This window comes from Geotrypetes seraphini, chromosome 9 (assembly GCF_902459505.1).
Source record: "Geotrypetes seraphini chromosome 9, aGeoSer1.1, whole genome shotgun sequence".
Taxonomy (NCBI): Eukaryota; Metazoa; Chordata; class Amphibia; order Gymnophiona; family Dermophiidae; genus Geotrypetes; species Geotrypetes seraphini.
This window is the reverse complement of record NC_047092.1, coordinates 74,517,558-74,540,315: the sequence shown is the minus strand read 5'-3', so window position 1 is coordinate 74,540,315 and position 22,758 is coordinate 74,517,558. Positions and strand designations below refer to the sequence as shown.

Here is a 22,758-nt window from a genome sequence, read left to right as displayed (position 1 = left end):
CCTCTCCTCCAGACCTCATTCCATTTCCCAACAAACATCTCTCTCTGTCCCTCCATGAGTCCAACTTTTCTTCCTCTCTCCCTGCCTGCCCCCCCCCCTGAAGTCACCACCGATTTCTCCCTGCCTTCCCCCAAAGCCGACCCTGCCATCCAACACACTCCACCCCCCCCAACTTTTTCTTCCTTTCTCCCTGCCTGCTTCCCACCCCGCTGAAGCTACCACTGTCAATTGTTCTCTGCCCCACCCCCGAAGCCGACCATGCCACCCAACACACTCCATTCCTACTCCCACCCTCCGTGCACGTGGAACCTTCTTTCCGACATCGAGAGGAAGGTTTGTGGGCTGGCCACATGCAGTTGCCTGGCCTGTCTCTGTTGCTGCGACGGCAGCGGGGGTGGAAATGGAGCGTGTCAGGTGGCAGGGTCTGCTTCAGGGGTGGGGTAGGGAGGGGTCTGCAGCAGCGGTGGCTTCAGTGGGGGAGGGGCAGACAGGGAGAGATCCCAGGTGGCGGCCAGCCCACGTACCCCTAACAGGCAGCCCATGTACCCCCATCAATCATTCTGGCTACCTGAACCAACTAATCCTTATCTACATCTTCTATTATGTTATGGAGTGTTTTATCCTAGTTTAATACATACAAAAGCATTTTTGACAACTCTGACCACCACAGTTCACTGTAAAAAATCTTCTCAGACAAACTATTCATTATTCTGATTGGAAAGAGGTCATGCGTGGCGTCCCGCAGGGGTCAGTGCTGGGACCGCTCCTGTTCAATATATTTATTAATGACCTGGAAGCAGGGACGAAGTGCAAAATTATAAAATTTGCGGATGACACAAAACTCTCCGGTAAGGTTAGCACAGTTGAGGAATGTAGGGAACTCCAAAGGGACCTGAACAAACTGAATGAGTGGGCTACTAAATGGCAGATGAGCTTCAATGTGGAGAAATGTAAAGTCATGCACATGGGGAAAGGAAACCCGATGTACAATTACACGATGGGGAGGGGATATCATTGGGGAAGGGCAATCTAGAAAGGGACTTGGGGGTTATGGTGGATAAAACAATGAAACCGGCGGCACAATGTGCTGTGGCCTCGAAAAAGGCAAACAGAATGTTGGGCATTATCAAGAAAGGTATCGAGGAGGTTATCTTCCCGCTGTATAGGGCGATGGTGCGACCGCATCTGGAGTACTGCGTTCAATACTGGTCGCCGTACCTTAAGAAGGATATAGCGATACTGAGAAGAGCAACAAAAATGATAAAGGGCATGGAGAACCTTTCGTATGCTGAGAGACTGGACAGGTTGGGGCTCTTTTCCCTGGAGAAGCAGAGGCTTAGAGAGGATATGATAGAAACTTACAAGATCATGAAAGGTATAGAGAAGGTAGAGAGGGACAGATTCTTCAGACTGGCAGGGGCAACAAAAACTAGAGGGCATTTGGAAAAATTGAAGGGAGACAGATTCAGAACAAATGCCAGGAAATTCTTCTTCACTCAGAGGGTGGTGGACACCTGGAATGCACTTCCGGAGGAGGTAGTAAAGCAGAGTACGATTTTGGGTTTCAAAATGAGACTGGACAAAATCCTGAAGGAAAAGGGGATTGAAGGGTATAATTAGAGGGGTACTATATAGTACAAATGCTTTAGATTAATAGATCACTTACAGGTCATTGACCTAGGGGGCCACCGCAGGAGCGGACTGCTGGGCATGATGGACTTGTGGTTTGACTCAGCAGAGGCGATTCTTATGTTCTTAAACTACAAATGTGAAGCTGTATTGAGACTTCATACAATTAATCACATCATCCTCAGTAATTGAACAACTTAATCTTCTAGAAAACTGAAACCATTCTTCCAGCTATTATAGGCCATACTACCCAATGTATCAAAAGACAATAATTACATTAGAAAACCCCAGCCCCCGCAGGAGGGGGAAGCTTCAGTAGTAACGGAGTTCTCCTCTTCTTCAGAGACCAAGGAAGTAATAACCGGAAACGTGGAAATGGGATCTTCTGTATTACTGGAGAGCCCAGAAACTGAGCTTGAAACACCTTTGAGGAATGTACAGATTCAGGAAGACATTGGTTTGGAGAGTCTATAAATGGATGAACGATTTGTTACAATGTATTCTCAATTTCCTATTGATCAACCCACTGAAATAACATTAGAATCCCTATGGGATTCTAATGGGATCTTGTGGCCAATTTGGGCACATCGATAAACCTGCATTTTCAAACTATTGAAAAACATAAGAATAGCCTTACTGGGTCAGACCAATGGTCCATCAAGTCCAGTAGCCCGTTCTCACGGTGGCCTCTAGTAACTAGCCAAAACCCAAGGAGTAGTAATATTCCATGCTACCAATCCAGGGCAAGCAGTGGCTTCCCTCATGTCTTTCTCAATAACTTTGATACTTTCAAATAAAGTCCATTTAGGAACATCGTCACTCCACAGAGTTTTTTTGGTTTTCTCTGGATTTTCTTCTTTGTGGATATTTTGGGGTCAATTCCTTTTGTTTTTTTCTCAATAACATAACATAAGAACATAAGAATTTGCTGCTGCTGGGTCAGACCAGTGGTCCATCGCGACCAACAGACCATTCACGCGGTGGCTCCCTGGTCAAAGACCAGTGTCCTAACCGAGACCAGCCTCACCTGCATACATTCCGGTTCAGCAGAAATTTGTCTGGCCTTCTCTTGAATTCCTGGAGGATGTTTTCCCCTATAACAGACTCCGGAAGAGCATTTCAGTTCTCCACCACTCTCAGGGTGAAGAACTTCCTTACGTTTGTACGGAATCTATCCCATTTTAACTTTAGAGTGCCCTCTCGTTCTCCCCACCTTAGAGAGGGTAAATAACCTGTCCTTATCTACTGAGTCTATTCCCTTCATTATCTTGAATGTTTCAATGATGTCCCCTCTCAATCTCCTCTTTTCAAGGGAGAAGAGGCCCAGTTTCTCTAATCTCTCATTGTACGGCAACTTCTCCAGCCCCTTAACCATTTTAGTCGCTCTTTTCTGGACCCTTTCGAGTAGTACTGTGTCTTTCTTCATGTACGGCGACCAGTGCTGGACGCAGTATTTCAGGTGAGGGTGCACCATGGCCCGGTGCAGCAGTATAATAACCTTCTCCGATCAGTTCGTGATCCCCTTCTTAATCATTCCTAGCATTCTGTTCACCCTTTTCGCTGCCGTCACGCATTGTGCAGACGGCTTCATTGACTTGTCGACTAGTACTCCCAAGTCTCTTTCCTGGGGGGGTCTCTTCAAGTACCGCCCCGGACATCTTGTATTCGTGTGTGAGATTTTTGTTACCGACATGCATCACATTACACTTATCCACATTGAACCTCATTTGCCATGTCACTGCCCATTTCTCGAGCGTGGTTATGTCACATTGCAGATCTTTACAATCCCCCTACATCTTCACTACTCTGAATAATTTCATATTGTCTGCAAATTTAATCACCTCACTTATACCAATTTCCAGATCGTTTATGAATATTTTGAAGAGCACAGGTCCAAGCACCGAGCCCTGTGGCACCCCGCTGGTGACATTCTTCCAGTCCGAGTATTGTCCATTTACCCCCACTCTCTGTTTCCTATCCACCAGCAAGTTTCTAATCCATGTGAGTATTTCACCCTCTATTCTATGGCTCGCAATTTTCCAAAGTAGTCGTTCGTACGGAATCTTGTCGAACGCCTTCTGAAAATCCAGATAAACAATGTCACCCTTGTCTGTCTGTTTACTCCCTCGAAGAAGTGCAGCAGGTTCATCAAACAAGATTGTCCTTTGCTGAAGCCGTGCTGGCTGGTCCTCATCAGATTGTGTCCATCAAGGTGATCAATGATGCAGTCCTTTATTAGCGCCTGTATCATCTTTCCCAGTAGCAAGGTTAGACTCACCAGTCTGTAGTTTCCCGGATCTCCACTCGAACCCTTTTTGAAGATCGGCGTAACATTCGCCACCTTCCAGTCTTCCGGAATCTTTCCCGATTTGATCGACAGATTTGCTATTAGTTGAAGCAGTTCAGTTATAGTCCCTTTCAGTTCCTTAATGGCCCTCGGATGGATGCCATCCGTTCCCAGGGATTTGTCACTCTTAAGCCTATCAATCTGCCTGCATACCTGCAGACTATATACTTTTCCTCCAGGAACTTGACCAAACCTTTCTTAAAACCAGCTACGCTATCCGCTCTTACCACATCCTCTGGCAACGTCTTCCAGAGCTTAACTATTTTTTGAGTAAAAAAAAATTTCCTCCTATTGGTTTTAAAAGTAATTCCCTGTAACTTCGAGTGTCCCCTAATCTTTGTAATTTTTGACGGAGTGAAAAATCGATCCACTTGTACCCATTCTATTCTACTCAGGATTTTATAGACTTCAATTAAATGAACATTCACAAAAAATAATTAATTTAAAGGTGGAAAAATCAGAGCAGAAACTTGCAACTCAAAAACAGGTGCAGGAGACTCTAATTAAGGACAATACAAACCTTAGGAGGAAAGCTGAAATGTTGGAAAATTTCTCCCTTAATCACAACTTGAGACTGATTTGCTTTCCCAGGGTTTCTACGGTAATGCCTAGGGATATGATTAAAAGATATTTCATGGAAATATTAGAGGTCCCTGAAGAATCTTTACCACCATTTTCGCAAGTCTATTACTTACTAAATAAAGCACAAGGACAACAAAATATATCTCAAGAACAGATGAATATTACAACTTTATTGGAATCCTCGGATAAAGATTTAGGGCTCCTTTAACTAAGCTTCGATAGCGTTTTTAGCACACGCAGGATTTTAATGCGAGCTAAATCCGCAGTACGTAGCTAGAACTAACGCCAGCTCAATGCTGGCGTTAAGGTCTAGTGTGCATAGCAATTCAGCGCACGCTACAACCGCTATCGCAGCTTAGTAAAAGAGCTCTTAGTGACTCCAGCAACACTGTTATTAACAGTGGCTCTTTTGCCTGATAAATCTTGGATTCTGAGACTTTTTTTCAGAAATAAACAAAAAGAATACCTGGGTCATAAAATACAAATGTATCCTGATTTGTCGAAGGAAACCCAAAGGCATAGACGAGTGCTTCTTCTTTTAAAGCCAGGTGTTATTTCATTGGGAGCTACATTCTACTTAAGGCATCCTTGCAAATGCATTGTATATTATCGAACGCTCAAATACGTTTTCAATTAACATCTTTCCTATTAATGTCAAGACTGAGTAAGAAAAATAAAGAAAAATCTTGAAGCTCTTTATTAGGAAAAGTGGTACTTATCCTTGGTCACTTAGCCATTTCTATGTAACTTTCCTTCTTAAACTCGCTACAATTAATCTTGGATCTCTACTACTGAGGTCTTGAATTGAATTAAGCCTAGATTTGTTGTCATGACTAGTCTGTTTTCAAACGATTGTGAATGTCTATCTGTAACCCGTTCTGAGCTTCTGGGAGAATGGGATAGAAATCAAAATAAATAAAATAAATAAATTTGTTTTTATTGGAAAGTTTATAACTTTATTCTTTGTGTTAAGTTTAATTCTGTGGCTTAAATCCTTTCTGTACAAGTTATATGCTTGGTTTGTATTATAAAATCAATAAATTTAAAAAAAAAAAATTTTTATGCACTAACAGTACGATGTGGTCTGGCCTACCTTAGTCACTAGAATTCTCAATGGACAGTTACAACCTGCCTTCCTTCCCTATCATTTCTGGTGCGTGGTTTGAAAGTTTGAGGAAGTACAGCCGTCTGCTGCCATTTCACCGCTGCTGGAAAGTACCAATGTTGCCGCTGCCCCCTCCCATAAAGCCAGTTCTATCTCGCAGAGCTGTCACTGCTGACTCTGCCCTCCCCCTGTGAAAGTTGTCACCAATGCTGCTATGCCACTTCCCCTCGTTTGAGAGCTGCTGCCATCGTCGCTGCTGCTGCCTACCATGGTTCCCTCCCTATAACCTTTCATAACCTGCCAGCAGTGTTAGCAATTAAAACAGAGCTAAAAAGATAAATTTATTAAGATATTTATTCTGCTTTAAATCAAGAGAATTTAACAGTTAATTACATTTAAGAAGTTGAAATCTAAAAAGAAATGATGAAAATTTAAAAATGGACCGATGCAGATATAGGCTGACAAATTCTGTGCGATTTGAAAGTAGAACTGAATACAGCCACTGAAGTCTGCTATAATCAACAAAGATATATCTATATCTACAGTATCTTTCTATCTATCTATGTTAAATATATCTACATGAAGATTCACTATTAAACAATCTTGCTTATTTGCCTGAGTGAGAGTATATACGCTATGTACATATTACACTAACAGGAGGAAATGTGAGGGAGTTTCAAGTTTCTTTATTTCTGATATCCTATCAAACAAGTGTCTAAATGGTGTCCAATAAAATGAGATTAAAAAAGAAATAAAAGGAGGCAAATTAAACATTTTAGTCGATGTACAGCTCTGTAACTATTCAAAACACAATCAGATCCTTATCCATAACTTGCTAAGACGAAAGATAACCTACTGAGTAAATGATAAAAATTATATATTTTGATTATTTATTCAACAAAAGATTCAACAATAAGTAACCTTAAGTGAAAATGAGTTTTTCAATATGTGACATCTCTTTAACAGACATAGCTTCATATAAACTTTTCCTGTAACTTGAAGAATTTTGGTACATTTTTCCCATATAAAACTGCTTCATCTCTGTGACACCTGAAGGCTTTCTTACATGAACAATTCACTACACATCTTATCACACATTACACCAGGTTTTCACCCAAACCTCATTTGGACAGTGCAAAAAATAAAATCTCTTCTTCTTCAGCTGTTCTGTAGTTATTCTTGAGTGTTTAGATCACATGTGTCAAACATATGGCCTGCAGTCCGAATCTGGCCCGTCTGGCCTTTTTATGTGGCCCGCAGCAATGCTCCCAAACTTCCCCTTCTCACATCCCAGCGTATCCTCCCTCCCGCGCTGGTCCAACATCACCATCACTCCAGAAAGTCTGCCGGCTTCAGCAGCGATTTGGCAGTGTTGTCTGTGGCTCCCCCTCCTGCCTTCCGTCTGCTGTGGTCCAACTGGGCGGAAACAGGAAGTTGCGCATCATTGGAGACACAGCTTGGTGGTGACATTGGACCGGCGCCAGAAAGAAAGACACGCCGGGCTGTTAGGAGAGAGGGAACAGCGCTGGAGGGAAAGGCATGCTGGGCTGTGAGGAGAGCGAGATGAAGAGAGAGAGGTTGGACCTGGGGTAGTGTGGCGAAAGAGGGAAAAAGATACTTGCACGGAGGACTGTTGGGAAGAGAAAGGGAGAAATGGTGGACCTGGGGAGAGAGAGGGAGGCAGACAGGAGGAGAGATGGGATGGGGGGCAGTTGGGAAGAGAAAAGGAGAGAAGTTGGATCTGGAGATGGAGAATTGATAGGTAGCTAAAAATTTAAAAAGGAGAAGGATGAGAAAGAGGGTGAGATTTGAGTGGACAGAGGCAGAAAAGAAAAAAGGAGAAAAATTGAAAGGGAAAAATCAATATGTTGTAGACAGGGACTGGAGCAAGAGAGAAGAGGAGAAAAAAAATGGACAGCAGACACTGGAAAGATAATTAGAAGATAGACAAAATCAGAAAGAGAAACTGGGACTAAAAGCAAAATGACCAGACAACAAAAGGTCGAAAACCTAATTTTATTTTCTATTTTGTGATTACAATATGTCAGATTTGAAATGTGTATCCTGCCAGAGCTGGTGTTAGACAGCAAGCATGAACTAGGACCTAAAAGAGAGAAAAAGTCTTTTTTATTTATTTTATAGCCGGCATGGGTTTGGAGAGGTTGTATCCATATACTTCTACTAAGAATAACCCCTCCTTCAATGGCGCGCAGTGTGGGTTTTGGAGGCAGTGGCAATTGATCCGACGCTCACAGAAGTCTTGTGAGCGTCAGAGCAGTCGGTGCTGGGGCCCACGCTGTGCACCAGCAAAGGAGGGGGTAAGTAACTTAATTAAAAATCCGGCCCGTGACTTAGCCTGTGTTTTAGATTTCGGCCCCTTAGGTGATTTGAGTTTGACATCCCTGGTTAGATTGTTGTCTTGTTGAATGGCCTACTTTTGGCTCTGAATCAGCTCACAGACAAATGGCAGGATATTCTCTTCTAGAATTTCCTAATAAAAATTAGAATTCATGGTTCCATCAGTAATGGTAGGAAGTCCAGGTCCTGATGCAACAAAGTAATGCTATACCATGACACTTTCACTACCATGCTTGATGCTTTATTTCAACTGTTTTGCATTCCTTCCATGAACTTCATTCCCATTCAGTTTTTCCATGATTGCTAATGCAAACTCTCACATCAGTAAAAAAAATTTGGATGTTATTTCTGGAATTCATTGTGATTTGGATCATTTTTCAGTTTGCTCTTAGGGGAATCTTGGCAGAACTGTCCATGTGTGTGTGTGGGGGTGGGGGGGAGCTTGGCCACGAGTGAAGATGGCAGCATAATCTCACTGCTCTTCCCTGTCTCACTCAACTAAACATTCTGAAGGATTAAAATATATCCTTTTTCTTTTTTTTTTAAATATTGATTTACTAAATCTTAGTATGGCTTCAGGAAAGCAAAATAAGGTGGATGCTGCCTTTACTTCAGGGGGAAATGCCAAAAGACTGAAAGCTGATCCCCCCTACACCTTCTAGGATTCCTTTGCCAAAGGACTCCACTGAATTTATAGAGCAAGTAATAGCTGACCTCCAGATAATAAAATAACTGCTCTTGTCAATCCAATCTGATAAGCTTCTTTGACTGGGTAACAAAAAAACTGGTTGAGGGCGAATCCCTGGACATCGTATATTTAGACTTCAGCAAGGCTTTTGACAGTGTCCCACACCGCAGGTTATTGAACAAGATGAACACGCTAGGACTAGGAGAAACACTGACAGTATGGGTAAAAGACTGGCTTAGCAGCAGACTTCAAAGGGTAATGGTAAACAGTATACCCTCAAAAACATCAAGAGTGGCCAGTGGAGTGCCACAGGCCTCGGTCTTGGGCCCAATACTGTTTAATATCTCTGTAAGGGATCTGACTCAGGGACTTCGTGGTAAAATTACATTATTTGCCGACAACGTTAAACTGTGCAACGTTGTGGGCAGGGCAAAGGAACCTGATAGCGTATCCAGGCCCAACACTATGGAGCAGGACCTGCTTCTGCTGGAAAAATGGTCCAGTACTTGGCAACTAAACTTTAATGCCAAAAAATGTAAAGTAATATAAAGTAATCCATGCAGGACATACACCTTGAACGGTAAGAACTTAGCAAAAACTACTGCGGAAAGGGACTTGGGAGTACTCATCCGGGACAATATGAAAGCTGCAAATCAAGTGGAGAAAGCTTCAGCAAAAGCTAAACAAATGCTGGGTTGCATAAGAAGGAGCTTCATCAGCCGAAAGCCTGAAGTCATACTACCATTGTACAGATCCATAGTGAGACCTCACCTGGAGAACTGTGTCCGTTCTGGAGGCCACATTATCATAAGGATGTGAAGATAATGGAGTCGATCCAGAGAATGGCCACTAAGATGGTCTCAGGACTTAAAGATCTCCCTTATGAGGAATCTCTGGCCAAACTGTGCTTATATTCTCTCTAAGAGCGCAGAGAAAGGGGGGACATGATAGAAACATTCAAATACATCAAGGGCTACATTGAAGTGGAGGAAGAAATCTTTTTTCTCAAAGGTCCCACGGTGACAAAAGGGCATCCGCTAAAACTTAAAGGGGAGAGATTTCATGGTGACACCAGGAAATACTTCTTCACTGAAAGGGTGATTGATCGATGGAATGGTCTTCCACGCCAAGTGGTCGAGGCCAGCAATGTGCTCGACTTCAAGAGACGATGGGACAAACACATGAGGTTGCTACAGAGCTATGCTTAAAAAATGGATTCTCGTGGGAAAGGGGATTCTAGAGTGGGCAGACTTGTTGGGCTGCCGGCCCTTATCTGCCGTCATACTCTATGTTTCAAGGAAACTACTTCGAAGTTAAATGGTCTTCAAAGTGAGGTTGCTAACCTGTCCCAGCAAATGGCAGTGAGTAATCACCGGGTTGAACAATTGGAGCAGAGGATTGAGGCAGTGGAGGAGGTAACTTCTCAGAGCCATTAGGATCATAAACTTTATTGCTCAGATGTCTGCTACATTGGAAGAAATGGAGAACAGAAGTAGAAGGGACAAAGTCTGGATTTTAGGAATACAGGCGGGATTGAAAGGGAAAAATCCAGTATCATTCCTTGTCTCTCTCATCCCAGAAGTTTTATCCCTTCATTTTGTGGAGCCGTTTGAAATCGAGAGAGCAATTAGATCCAGAGCAATTAGAAGGGGCCAAGACCAATGCTATAAAGTACTGTGTTTTAAGCATGCATTGCAGATTTTTGAGGCTGCTAAACAAAAAAAACAACAGTGATTTGGAATGATAAAAAAACTTCACTTCCCTTCTGGATTTTGCCAGGCAGACAGCTGCTGTCAGAAAGCAGTTTTTGGATTTTCGTGGGCAGCTCAAAGATCTAGGAGCAAGATATGGGTTATTTTATCCTGCAGTCATGAGGGTTACATTCAATAATAACACAATTCAATATCGGGATCCAAAGAAACTTGAGGATTTTATTGATAAGTAACATCGTATGGATATCTAACTGTGTATGATCTGACAGTTGGTTAAGCATTTACCTTCAAATTTAAGTGATCCCACAATATTTTCTAAGTTATGCTTTGATGGATATTAAATGATTTTTGATGTCTTTATTTTGATATTTGATGTTTTGATATTTTTGATGTTTTGATATTTTGATATATTTGATGTTTTTATTTTTCGATTTGATTTGATATTTATTTCAAATGATTTATTTGATTTGGAGTCATTTGATGGAGAAACGGGGAGACTGGTGTAATCTCACCAATAGGAAAGAAGCTATCTTAAAGGAGAACCTCCCTCTTTGATGTTCTGGTGCTCTAATTGGAGAATGTTCACATCCGGGCTGAGATTCGCCCGAGATCAAGACTATGAAGCAGGGGGTAGATTGAACTCAGAAGTGCTAGCATGGCTCCGTGGGTAACTAATTTTGTGGAAGATAAGGACAGCTTCCCAGGTTTTCTATACCTGTCTGGAACAGGCGGGACTTTTTGTTCCTTCTCCTTCGGGCTCCCCCCCCCCCCTGGATAAACATAGAAACATAGAAATAGACGGCAGATAAGGGCCACGGCCCATCTAGTCTGCCCACCTTAATGTCCCTCCCCTACCTTTGCCCTGTGAATAGATCCCATGTGCCGCTCCCATTTGGCCTTAAAATGAGGCACGCTGCTGGCCTCAATCACCTGTAGTGGAAGACTATTCAAGCGATCAACCACTCTTTCAGTGAAAACTAATTTCCTGGTGTCACCTCGTAGTTTCCCGCCCCTGATTTTCCACGGATGCCCTATTGTTGTCGTGCCATGTCCTAGACCATCGCTCCAGTAGGAGTAGGTCATGCATCATGTTGTCGGGCATTGAATCTTCGTCTGTTGTGCATTTGCCCACTACATTACTCAGTTTGGCGTCATCGGCGAATAATGTTATTTTACCTCGAAGCCCTTCTGCCAAGTCTCTTATAAAGATGTTGAATAGGATTGGGCCCAAGACTGAGCCCTGTGGTACTCCACTGATCACCTCCGTCATTTCAGAGGGGGTGCCGTTCACCACCACCCTTTGAAGCCTACCTCCAAGCCAGTTCCCAACCCATTTCTTCAATGTGTCACCTAATCCTATAGAACTCATCTTGCTCAGCAACCTGCGGTGTGGTACGCTATCGAATGCTTTGCTAAAGTCCAGGTACACGATGTCCAGGGACTCCCCAATATCCAGCTTCCCCGTCACCCAATCAAAGAAGCTGATCAGGTTGGATTGGCATGATTTCCCTTTAGTAAATCCATGTTGTCGGGGATCCCGTATATTCTCCTCATCCAGGATTTTATCGAATTGGTGTTTGATTAGAGTTTCCATTAGTTTGCTCACTATCGATGTTAGACTCACTGGTCTGTAGTTTGCTGTCTCCATCTTTGAGCCTTTCTTGTGGAGTGGAATGACGTTAGCCATCCTCCAGTCCAACGGGACGCTGCCTGTACTAAGGGAGAGGTTGAAGAGCGCGGACAGTGGCTTCGCCAAGACATCACTCAGCTCCCTAAGCACCCTGGGGTACAGGTTGTCTGGTCCCATTGCTTTGTTAACCTTGAGCTTTGACAGCTCACCGTAGACACTGCTGGGCGTAAACTCAAAGTTACTAAACGGGTCAACTGAGCCAACCCTTGTCTGTAGCTGAGGGCTGAGCCCCGGCACTTCTCGGGTGAAGACTGAGCAGAAGTATTCATTTAATAGTTGGGCTTTTTCCGAGTCCTTTTCCACATAGTCTCCGTCTGGATTCCTAAGACGTACAATCCCGCCTGAGTTTTTTCTTCTATCACTGATATACCTGAAGAAGGATTTATCTCCCTTCTGGATGTTCTTTGCTAGAGACTCCTCCATGTGGAATTTAGCCTCCCTGACTGCTGTTTTGACGGCTTTTGATTTGGTCAGGTAGTCTGCTCTAGAGTCCTGCTTCCCCGATTGTTTGTAAGAGATGAATGCTTTTTTCTTCTCCTTGATGAGGTCTGAGATCTCCGCAGTAAACCACTGTGGATTATTGTTCCTTCGCCGTTTACTTTCTGATTTAACATAGCGGTTTGTTGCTTCTTGTATGGTTGCTTTCAAAGTCGACCACATTTCTTCCACGTTATCGGTTTCTGCTTGGCTTTGTAGCACCTGGTGAACGAAGTCTCCCATTTCTTTGAAATTTGTGTCCTTGAATTTGAGGACCTTGGTCAGTGTAGTAGATTTAATGAAACCTTTCCTGAGATTGAACCATACCATGTTGTGGTCACTGGAGGCCAATCTGTCGCCCACCGAGACCTCTGTGACACTTTCTCCATTGGTAAGTATCAGGTCCAGTATTGCCTGATCCCTTGTTGGTTCCAACACCAGTTGCCTGAGTCTTGCTCCCTTCATAGAGTTTAATAGCCTCCTGCTGCTGCCGGAAGCAGAGGTAAGTGTAACCCATTCCACATCAGGCATGTTGAAGTCACCTAGCAATACTGTGTCCCCACGCAAGGTGATATTTTCTATATCACCGATTATTTCCATATCCAGGTCATCCTGTTGTCTTGGGGGTCTGTAAATTACGCCAAGATACAAGCATTTGTCCTTTCCTCTGGCCAAATTAACCCAAAGGGATTCCCCAGTATACTGGACATCTGAGATTCTCGTGACCTTAATGTCATCTTTAGTATATAATGCTACACCTCCTCCCATTCTGCCTTCCCTGTCCCGGCGAAGCAAGTTGTAACCCGGTATGACCATGTCCCACCCATGACAGTCTGTGAGCCAGGTCTCGGATATCGCCACCACATCCAGGTCGGCATTCCTTATTTCTGTTTCCAATTCCAGGATCTTGTTTCCTAAACTGTGTGCGTTGACGTACATAGCCCTCCATGTTGTATTTTTGTTACGTCTCAATGGGGATATTCCTGCTTGAGCTACTTGAACACCTTTAGCATTATTTGTGCTTTCCTTAGACCCAGAACCACAAAGTATACTCCCCATATACCCAGAACTACAGTGTGTACTCCCCCTAGACCCAGAATTACAATGTGACCCATAAATATGATGTGACCCTACTCCCGACTCGAAAGTGTGTGCACTCACCCCTGACCCAGACCTAGAATTTCGGTGACTACTTACCTCAGCCTCAAAAATGTATTGGCAGTTTAGTTCGCCAGGTATGTTGTTTGTGCCTGTACCCTCCCCCGACTTACCTAGTTTAAAGCCCTGTGGAGTAGCCGGGCTAGACGGTGTCCAAGGACGTTCTTCTCTCTTATGGTCAGGTGTAGCCCGTCGTGTCCCTGTAGTCCTTGCAATGCTTCTCCATGGTGCAGAAATCCGAAGTTCATCTCCTTGCACCATCCTCGCAGCCAGTCGTTCGCCCTCTGTATTCGATCCTCTCTGGCTCTGCCCTTGCCCCTCACTGGGAGAATCGAGGAGAAGATTACCTGCGCATCCATTCTCCTCAGCTTTTCCCCCAGGGCCCTGAAGTCTTCAGGTATGCTGTCCGGGCTGCTCCTTGCGGTGTCGTTGGTTCCGACGTGGATTAGAACCATGGGGAAGTGGTCTCGGGGCTTGATGAGTCTGTCAAGGCAAGCAGTGACATCCCGGATCCTGGCCCCTGGCAAACAGCAGACCTCTCTTGATTGTAGGTCTGGTCTGCAGATTGGACCCTCGGTGCCCCTCAGCAGTGAATCTCCGATGACCACCACTCTGCGCTTCTTAGGGGTGGGCTGTACTGTTGATTTCGAAGCTGGAACCGTCTGCTGAAAAACTTCTTGTACCTCTTTCTCCGGACTTTCCTGTAGCAGTTGATATCTGTTCCTCAGGACGATTTGAGGTGTCGATGTAGAGCTGTCCTGTATGAGAGAAAACGAGACAGAATTAAGTCCTCTGCATTTTCTTGTGGAGGAAGTCACCAGCTGCCAGGAGTCAGCGTCTCCAACCACTTCCTGCATTCCGGCGGTTTGTCTCAAGGTGGCCGTTTTGGATGCTTTGGGTGTTCCCAGGGTGGTCTTGTCAGGTTCCTGTTCAGCGATCTGAGACAGCTCCTGGATGACTCCATCGATGAAGGTCTCGTCGTCTCGGATGCTCCTTAAGCGCTGAACCTCCTCTCTCAGGCTCTTCAGCTCCATCAAAAGGCTTTCGTCCGGTTGATCCATTACTTCTGTCTGCGTTGAGACTGTAGACATCTTTGAGGGGATGACCTCGGTCTGTACAGAGACCTGTGCCCTCCGTCCTGGTTCCCCTTCCATCTGTACTCGGACCATAGCCATCCCCTGGGTGCTCTCGGTGACTGAACTGCCTGTTTTGATTGAAGTCTTGCTGCTTCTAGTCCTACCTGCCATTACAAAGGTTTATTGTTATTATTATTATAGTGCAAGTCATCGCTGTGAGAGAGAGAGAGTGTACGAGCACGTGAAACGAGCCTGTGAAAAACCATTGCTATCATTTCTAACCGGCTTGCAGAAGGAGGGGGCCTCCTGCTAGAGCAGCTGCATATCTGCAGGAGAAGGCAGATCTCTTCATTTGATACATCACAGACTTGGAGTTCCAGCAGTGTAGCCTGCCGGTGTTGGATCTGTCGGCGCTGAAGTTTAAACAGCGGGACCTACTGGAGATTATCTTTAAATTCTGACGCAACCCAAAAAAAGAAAGGTAAAGATTGTAGCTATTAAAGATGAAAAGGGTGAAACTCATTCTCAAATTGGCGATACTTTTTAACAATTTCTGAACTTTTATAAAGCTTTGTATTCTTCTGAACCTTATTTAAATAAAGAACTAGAGGGATTCGAGTTTTTAAAGTGAATCAAGGGACCAAAAATTCCCGATCACATAAAAGGAAACCTTGAGGCGCCTATTTCATTGAAAGAACTACAAGCAGCATTGAAATCCCTTAGAGTTGGATCCGCTCCAGGTGGGAATGGTTTCACTGTAGAGTTTTATAAGTCATTTCAAATTATCCTGTTACCTCAACTGACTTAAGGTTCTATTACAGGTACTATGGCAGAATCTTTTAACAATTGTTTTGCCGAAGCCAAATAAAGATCCTAAGTTACAGCCCTATTTCATTGATTAAGTAGATGGAAAACTTCTGGCTAAATTATTGGCTTTACGCCTGGCCAAGGCTCTCCCTTATATTATTGGTATGCATCAAACAGGGTTCGTTGCTCATAGACATTCTTCAAACAATACTAGATTGGCTTTCCACATGTTAAATTTAACAAAAGCCATGGATGATCCGGCCTCCTCTGTGTCCTTGGATGCAGAGAAGGCCTTTGATCATGTGGAATGGACCTTTATGTATTAAGCAATGGATTGGTTTGGTATTGGATCCTGATTCGTACAAATGATTCAAACCTTGTACAGCTCCCCCCTCTTCCAGATTATATATTAATAATACTTTATCTCCTTTGCTTTTTGATATCGTACTGAAACCCTTATTATTGCCAATTTAGCACGCAAAGGAGATTCAGGGTATTCCTTATGCAGGTCAGGAATATAAGGTCTCTCCTTATACAGATGATATTTTGTTTCATTTGAGAAATCCTGAAATTACCATTCCATATTTACTAGGTCTGATTAAGGAAATTTTCAGGGTATAAGATAAATTGGAGTAAATCGGAGGTTCTTCCGCTGAATGTACATTGTCTAAAAGGATTATTTGATCCATTCCCTTCCTTTGGAAAGAAGAGGGTATAAAATATTTAGTTATTTGGATTCATAAAACGCTGGAGGAAACGATGAAAGTAAATGAAACATCTTTATTGCTGAAGGTTGCAGAAATGTGTGAGCAATGGAACCCACTACATTTGTCTTGGTGGGGGAGAGTTCAAATGGTTAAGATGATGATCTTGCCTGTGGTTTGCTACCAAATGGGTATGTTGCCAGTGTTTTTTCATGGGTCTTTTTATAAAAAAAATAAATAATATACTTACCAAATTTGTTTGGCTGGGTAAAGCAGTTCAAATTGCTTTAGTATCTTTACAAAAACCAATTGCGGAGGGTGGAGTAAATTTCCAAAATTTTTATAGATACTATCAAGCCTATATAATGCGCCAGGGTATGTATTGGATCCTCCCCGAGCTCATGGAAAATCTTCCGGAATGACTGTACTTAGAATGGCAAATTATGTCCCCATTGTGATTGTTTCATGTTTTGAGTATCAAGTTACCAAGATATGTTAAGGACAATAGTATTTTATTTGATATTTGAAATTTGTTAATAAATTAACAGATATTCCAATAGAGAAATCTACTTACCAATCCTTATGGCTAAACTCCAAGATTCAAATAGGCGGGTCTGGAATCTTCTGGAAGCATTGGATGCAGGCAGGCATTCATACATTAGCTGATGTTATATTTAATGGGAAACTGCTTGATTTTTCACAACTGCAACAATCATTCGGTATTTCAAAGTCTCAAAATTATAGGTGGTTGCAGTTGAAGCAGGCCATTCAAAGTGGGTTCCCTGATTGGCAAAATCTCAAAAATCATTATAGCTTGCAGGTCCTATGCTTCCAGACAGATCTGCTGGGGCATCAGGCCACCCGGTGGTATAAATTAATTTCTGAATTTTGAATAAGAAACCAAAAAATATTCTTAGAGAAATTTGGAGCATTGAAATAAAGCAGTATATTTCTGCATCTCGATGGCCATGAATTTGGACTTGGAGGATGAGATGTACAGCGTCAGCATCTATGAGACAAACTTGGTTTTTCTTGTTATATAGATCTTTTTGGATCCCTGGTAGGTTACATAAGTTAGATAGTTCTAAATCTAATAGATGCTGGCACTGTCATTTAGACATTGGGACACTGGATCATCTGTTGTTCTATTGTCCTTTGATACTCAACTTCTGGAAGTCAATATAGGGACAGATTAACCTCATACTGGAATCAACAATCCCTTTGATGTATGAGGCAGTTATATGTGGAATATTGCTGCATATTAAGCCGCCTGTGGACCGCTACAAATGCAGGCTTTTCCTAATTATGACAGGGATAGCCATACAAATGATAACCCGCAATTGGAAAAATTGTGACTGCCTCAACCTTCCTTTTTGGTGGGCCAGTTTATGTTTAGGTTACAAACATGAAAAGATGAATGCTGATATGTTGGGGCATAGCAATTTATTCAAACTGGTTTGGGGCCCGTTGACATCCTTTATAGCTTCATTATAGGTATCTTTTGTTTTTAATTTTTGTTTATTTCCATACACATCCAGGACAGGGGGGGATATCTTGTTGGTTTATTCTTTGATTAAATGTATTGAATGGGAGGGGAGGGATATTTTTCTCTTGCATTGTTATTGATTGAATATAAGTGCTTGTTTTGATTATTAATGTCTGTATGATTCCTGGCACTTTGTCTTAGTTTTTGTTCATGATTGTCCAAGTGCCAACTTAGGCCAGTTTTTGGACGTTTTTCTCTTTCGATTATGAGCCTCATAGGGGTCATTTTGATATCTAAAATGACTAACCAAGACAAGCAAGATCTATATGTAGCTGTAGCAGGGGCCATAGACACACAATAAAGTCTCTGTGAATGGATAATTTCTGTAGAGTTGTAAGTGTATAAAAATACGCCGTGACAAGATCAACGAGCGGTCTGTTTTTTGTGGATGTTACAATGTACTCCTGGATACATCAACTGCTAATATGGTTAGTAGAAAAGGTTTTTTTAATTTTTGTTTTTTAGGGATATCATTTTTTTCTGTCTCTGAATCTATCATTGCATTTAAAAACAGGAGCAGGAATCTGATTGTAGAAATCAGAGCCCTGGCTCTGCCCCATTCCACCCCAGCCTCTCCCAGTTCAGCCTCCAGTGCCACCCCCACAAACCTCCTATCTTCTTCCCTGACAAGTTCCGACCATGTCTGGAGGACCTGGAGCATGCGCAGATGTGTATAGTGTCATCCACTTATGCTCAGATGTCCTCCAGATGCGACTGGAGCTTGTCGGGGTTTTCCAAAACCCAGACAAACTGCCGGGATTTGGAAAGTCCATCCGAGACTTTGGACAGTCCTCTAATAAGAGGGCATGTCTGGGTTTTCCCAGACATCTGGTAACCCTAGGCTATGCCCTTGTCAGTATTAATACAACCATACTACCTGCTGATTAGAGGCCAACCAAATTTTGGTTTTGATTTTTGTTAAGGTGCCAAAACTGTCCTCAAATCCTTTTTTCTGTCCTGTTTACTACTACTTATCACTTATATAGTACATTTCAACATTTATAGACAGTCCCTGCACAGAAACCATGATAAAGGATCTGCCTCAATACTACTATTAATGGATTTTTGACAATGTGGACCATAATACCATGCTTACAAGACTGGCATAAACAGGTATCTGTGGCACAGTACTTACATGGCTCAAATCCTATTTTTCAGACAGACAGCAATCAATTCTGTTCAACAGCACATCATTACCTTGGGCACTGAACTCTGGGGTGCCACAGGGGTCCATACTGTCTCCATTATTATTTAATATCCATCTTAAGCCTCTGGTTGAATTGCTTCGGTCAATGTACACAAAAGTTTATATCTATGTCAATGATGTACAACTATTCATACCCACTGAACCAGATCAACCCAAAGCTTTGAGTAAACTCCCAAAGCTTTGAGTAAACTGACTGCCTGTCTAACTACAACTCAGGAATGAGTAAACAACAACAAACTCTGTTTGAACCCAAGCAAAATAGAGATTCTTTGGGCTCCTAACACAAGGTGACAAATACCTGACCTCAAAATATCTTTTGGGAAGTATGAACTCCCCTCTAAAATCACAGGTCAGGAATCTCAGATACTGCTAGACTGATCCTGCAAATTCAAATAAACTTTAAAAATTGTCTCTTCATCTATGGCAGCAAGAAATCTCTCTCCATATATTGAAAAAACAAATCTGACCACAGTGATCCATGCCACATTAACATCATGGCTAGACTACTGTAATGCCCTTACACTAGTGTAACCAAAAAAGAGTTTGCATCAGATGCAACTAATTCAGAATGCTGCAGCATAACCGACAGAAGGCTGCAAGTGGTGTGAACACATTACACCCTTCCTGCAAAAACTACACTGACTACCAGTACCTTACAGGGTTAAGTTTGAAACTCTGATTTTTAAGGTCCTCAGACAAAATGAGCCAGAATACTTAAAAAATAAGCTAACCCCTTGTATACACCTTTGAGACCTCTGAGATCCTCTCAAGAAGCATAACTGTCTGTACCCTCATCAAAAGAAATTGTATGATGTGATACCCGACTGTGAGCCTTCTCAGGAATAGCCCCCATGCTCTGGAATTTACTCCCAGACGAGCTACGTCTAACTCCAGACTACCTCTACTTCAGGAAGCCTGACTTTTCACCCAAGCTTTTAAATTATTTTGTTTGGTTGATTGTTGCTTTTAGCTGCTTATCTCAATCTGTCATATAGCCATGGATTTCTTTAGGAAAGATTTTTTGATTACCTTTGTTCTACATTTAATTTATTTTAGAATTTGGTTTTCTAATGCACTAGTCTCTGAACCTAGTCCGGTTCACTATTCCTTTAATAGATATATTAGGGCCGATTGATTTTATCGTTTAACCCAAACCTTGTATGACTTTTCAGAAAATGGTCCTATCCCAATTCAAGTACTGCTCACTACTTTCCTAGAATCATTAGAAAAAGAGAACGACATTTGAAAAATGTAACTCTTTCAGACTCTTTAATTATTCCAGACTATCACACTATTTCTTGTGCATACTTAAATATACGATCAATTAGGAATAAAGCCCAGTTAAGGATTGGTTAGAAGAAACCCAACCTGATATACTCTTTTTGACTTTATCATGGCTAATCTCGGATAATGATATTGTCATTGATGATTTTTATAACCCTAAAGGTAATAAAATTATTCCGTTATTGAGGATTTCGAAAAGAGGTGGAAGGATTGCAATTGTCTTAAGGGAATATTTTGATTTCCAGATTATTGATATGAAGTCCATCAAAGATTTAGAAATTTTCAGTTGAGAACTATCTAAACAAGTTCTTATGGATAGCTTGGCTACTACTCTGTTTTATATTCTTCCAAATAAATGGAGTAAAGTTAGAAAGGAATTTTTTCTACGAATTCAACTAACGATGTGCATAACGTTTTACTTGGTGATATTAATCTCCACTTAGAATTGAAAGACAATTCAACAATAAAAGATATATTTTAGTTTATATCATCTATGGGGTTTTTCTATACCATCTCAGATTGTTGCTCACCAGAAAGGACATCAGTTAGATTTAGGGCTCCTTTTACTAAGGTGTGCTAATAGTTTTAGCGCACGCTACAATGCCGCGTGCACTAGACGCTAATGCCTCCATAGAGCTTGCGTTAGTATTTTCCGTGTAGTACGGGGTTTGCACACGCTAATCTTCAGCACACGCTAAAAACGCTAGCGCATCTTAGTAAAAGGAGCTCCTAATCTCTTTTTCTTCTAAAAAAATCCCTCTACTTCTTACATTAGAATAGCCAATGAGGTTTGGATAAATACCATCTGGTCCAATCATCTAATGTCTAAATTCCAAATTTTGTGGGAAAGAAAGCGAACTGGTGCTTGTAATGTAATGTAATGTAATGTAATTTATTTCTTATATACCGCTAAACTCCGTTAGGATTCTAAGCGGTTTACAGAAAATAGACAATAAAAATAAGATAAATAAATAAAGAATAGGTACTTTGAAATTCCCTTACTGTCCCGAAGGCTCACAATCTAACTAAAGTACCAAAGAACAAACAAATTAGCAAAATAATAGAGGAAAATAAAGATAGAGGAAAAAATGAGATATGAAGCATCCTAACTAGAATACATTGAACTCTCAATACCATACTGTTAAACAAAACGTACATTCCAAAATAATAATGTAATGGAAAGAAACTAATTAAATAGAAAATAATTTTAAGAATTAAATCAAATATAGAAATGTAAAAAGAAAAATAAACATTAGAAGTGAGGAAAAAAGAAAAGGTAGAGGAAGGCATATGAATAGAATGGAAAGAGAAACAGTTAAACAATAGAATTCTAAGAAAATTTTAAATGAAAACTAAACAAATAGACATGTAAATCTGTCTTGGGGGGGTTTCAGTGCGCTTCGCCCACCCCCCTTTTTTAGCAGATGCTAGAGCTGTTGGTTTTATTCAGGGGGGGTTTGGAGGGGCCCTTCTCCTTGGGGATGGTCTCTCTTCTCCTGCGCAGGGCCGGGCTCCAGCGGCCGGGCACGTCGATCTGCTGCAGGAGCTGCCGGAAGACCTCCAACACCTGCCGGTTCTCCTTGGCCGAGGCTTCCACGTAAGAAAACCATAAATCCTACCGCGGCTAAACTAATCTTCACAAAAGGCAAATTCGACCATGTCTCCCCGCTTCTGTCTAAGCTTCACTGGCTCCCAATCACCCTCAGGGTTCGCTACAAATGCGCCTGTCTCACCTTCAAATCTCTTCACGGCATCCTTCCTCCCCTCTTTCCACTATCCTGGCTCTCGAGTACCCACCCCACCAGATCCACTCAGAAATTTAAACTATCCTTCCCATCTCTAAATGGCATTTCCCACACAGGAAAACTTGGAACATCCCTCCTCTTCAGGATCACCGAGCTGTGGAACAGCTTCTCTGCCCACCTTCGGAGTTCGACCTCCCTCCAACACTTCAGAAAACATCTGAAAACCTGGCTTTTCTCCAAAATGTAACCACCCCCCCTCCTCCATTATTCAAAGCCCCCTCTTTCCTTCCTGTTTAGCAACCCTTCTTCCTTCCATTGTAGTTCCTTTCTCTGTTTTAATTCCTGTAAACCGTGTCGAGCTCCACTTCCGTGAAGGTGACGCGGTATATAAACTTAAGGTTTAGTTTAGTTTAGTTTAGTTTTCCAGTATGAGGTTAATTTTAATTCAGATCTGGAGTTCAACCTGAACTGGGAAATTTTTAGTAAACAGATATTAGATAAAATTGCACCTTTGAAGAAGGAAAAACAGAGTCCTTCAGGGATCTCCACTGTCACCATCTCTCTTTAATATTTACATGGCATCCCTGGGTACAGAATTATCCAAGTTGAAACCACAAATATACATCTATGCAGATGATATTTC

The 22,758-nt window shown here is 42.2% G+C and overlaps 1 protein-coding gene across 2 annotated transcripts in view; it reads right to left on the bottom strand.

The window, feature by feature from the left end:
- The window catches only part of MON2 (MON2 homolog, regulator of endosome-to-Golgi trafficking), a 522,785-nt gene that overhangs the window by 206,230 nt on the left and 293,797 nt on the right, over positions 1-22,758 (bottom strand). The window lies entirely within an intron of this gene.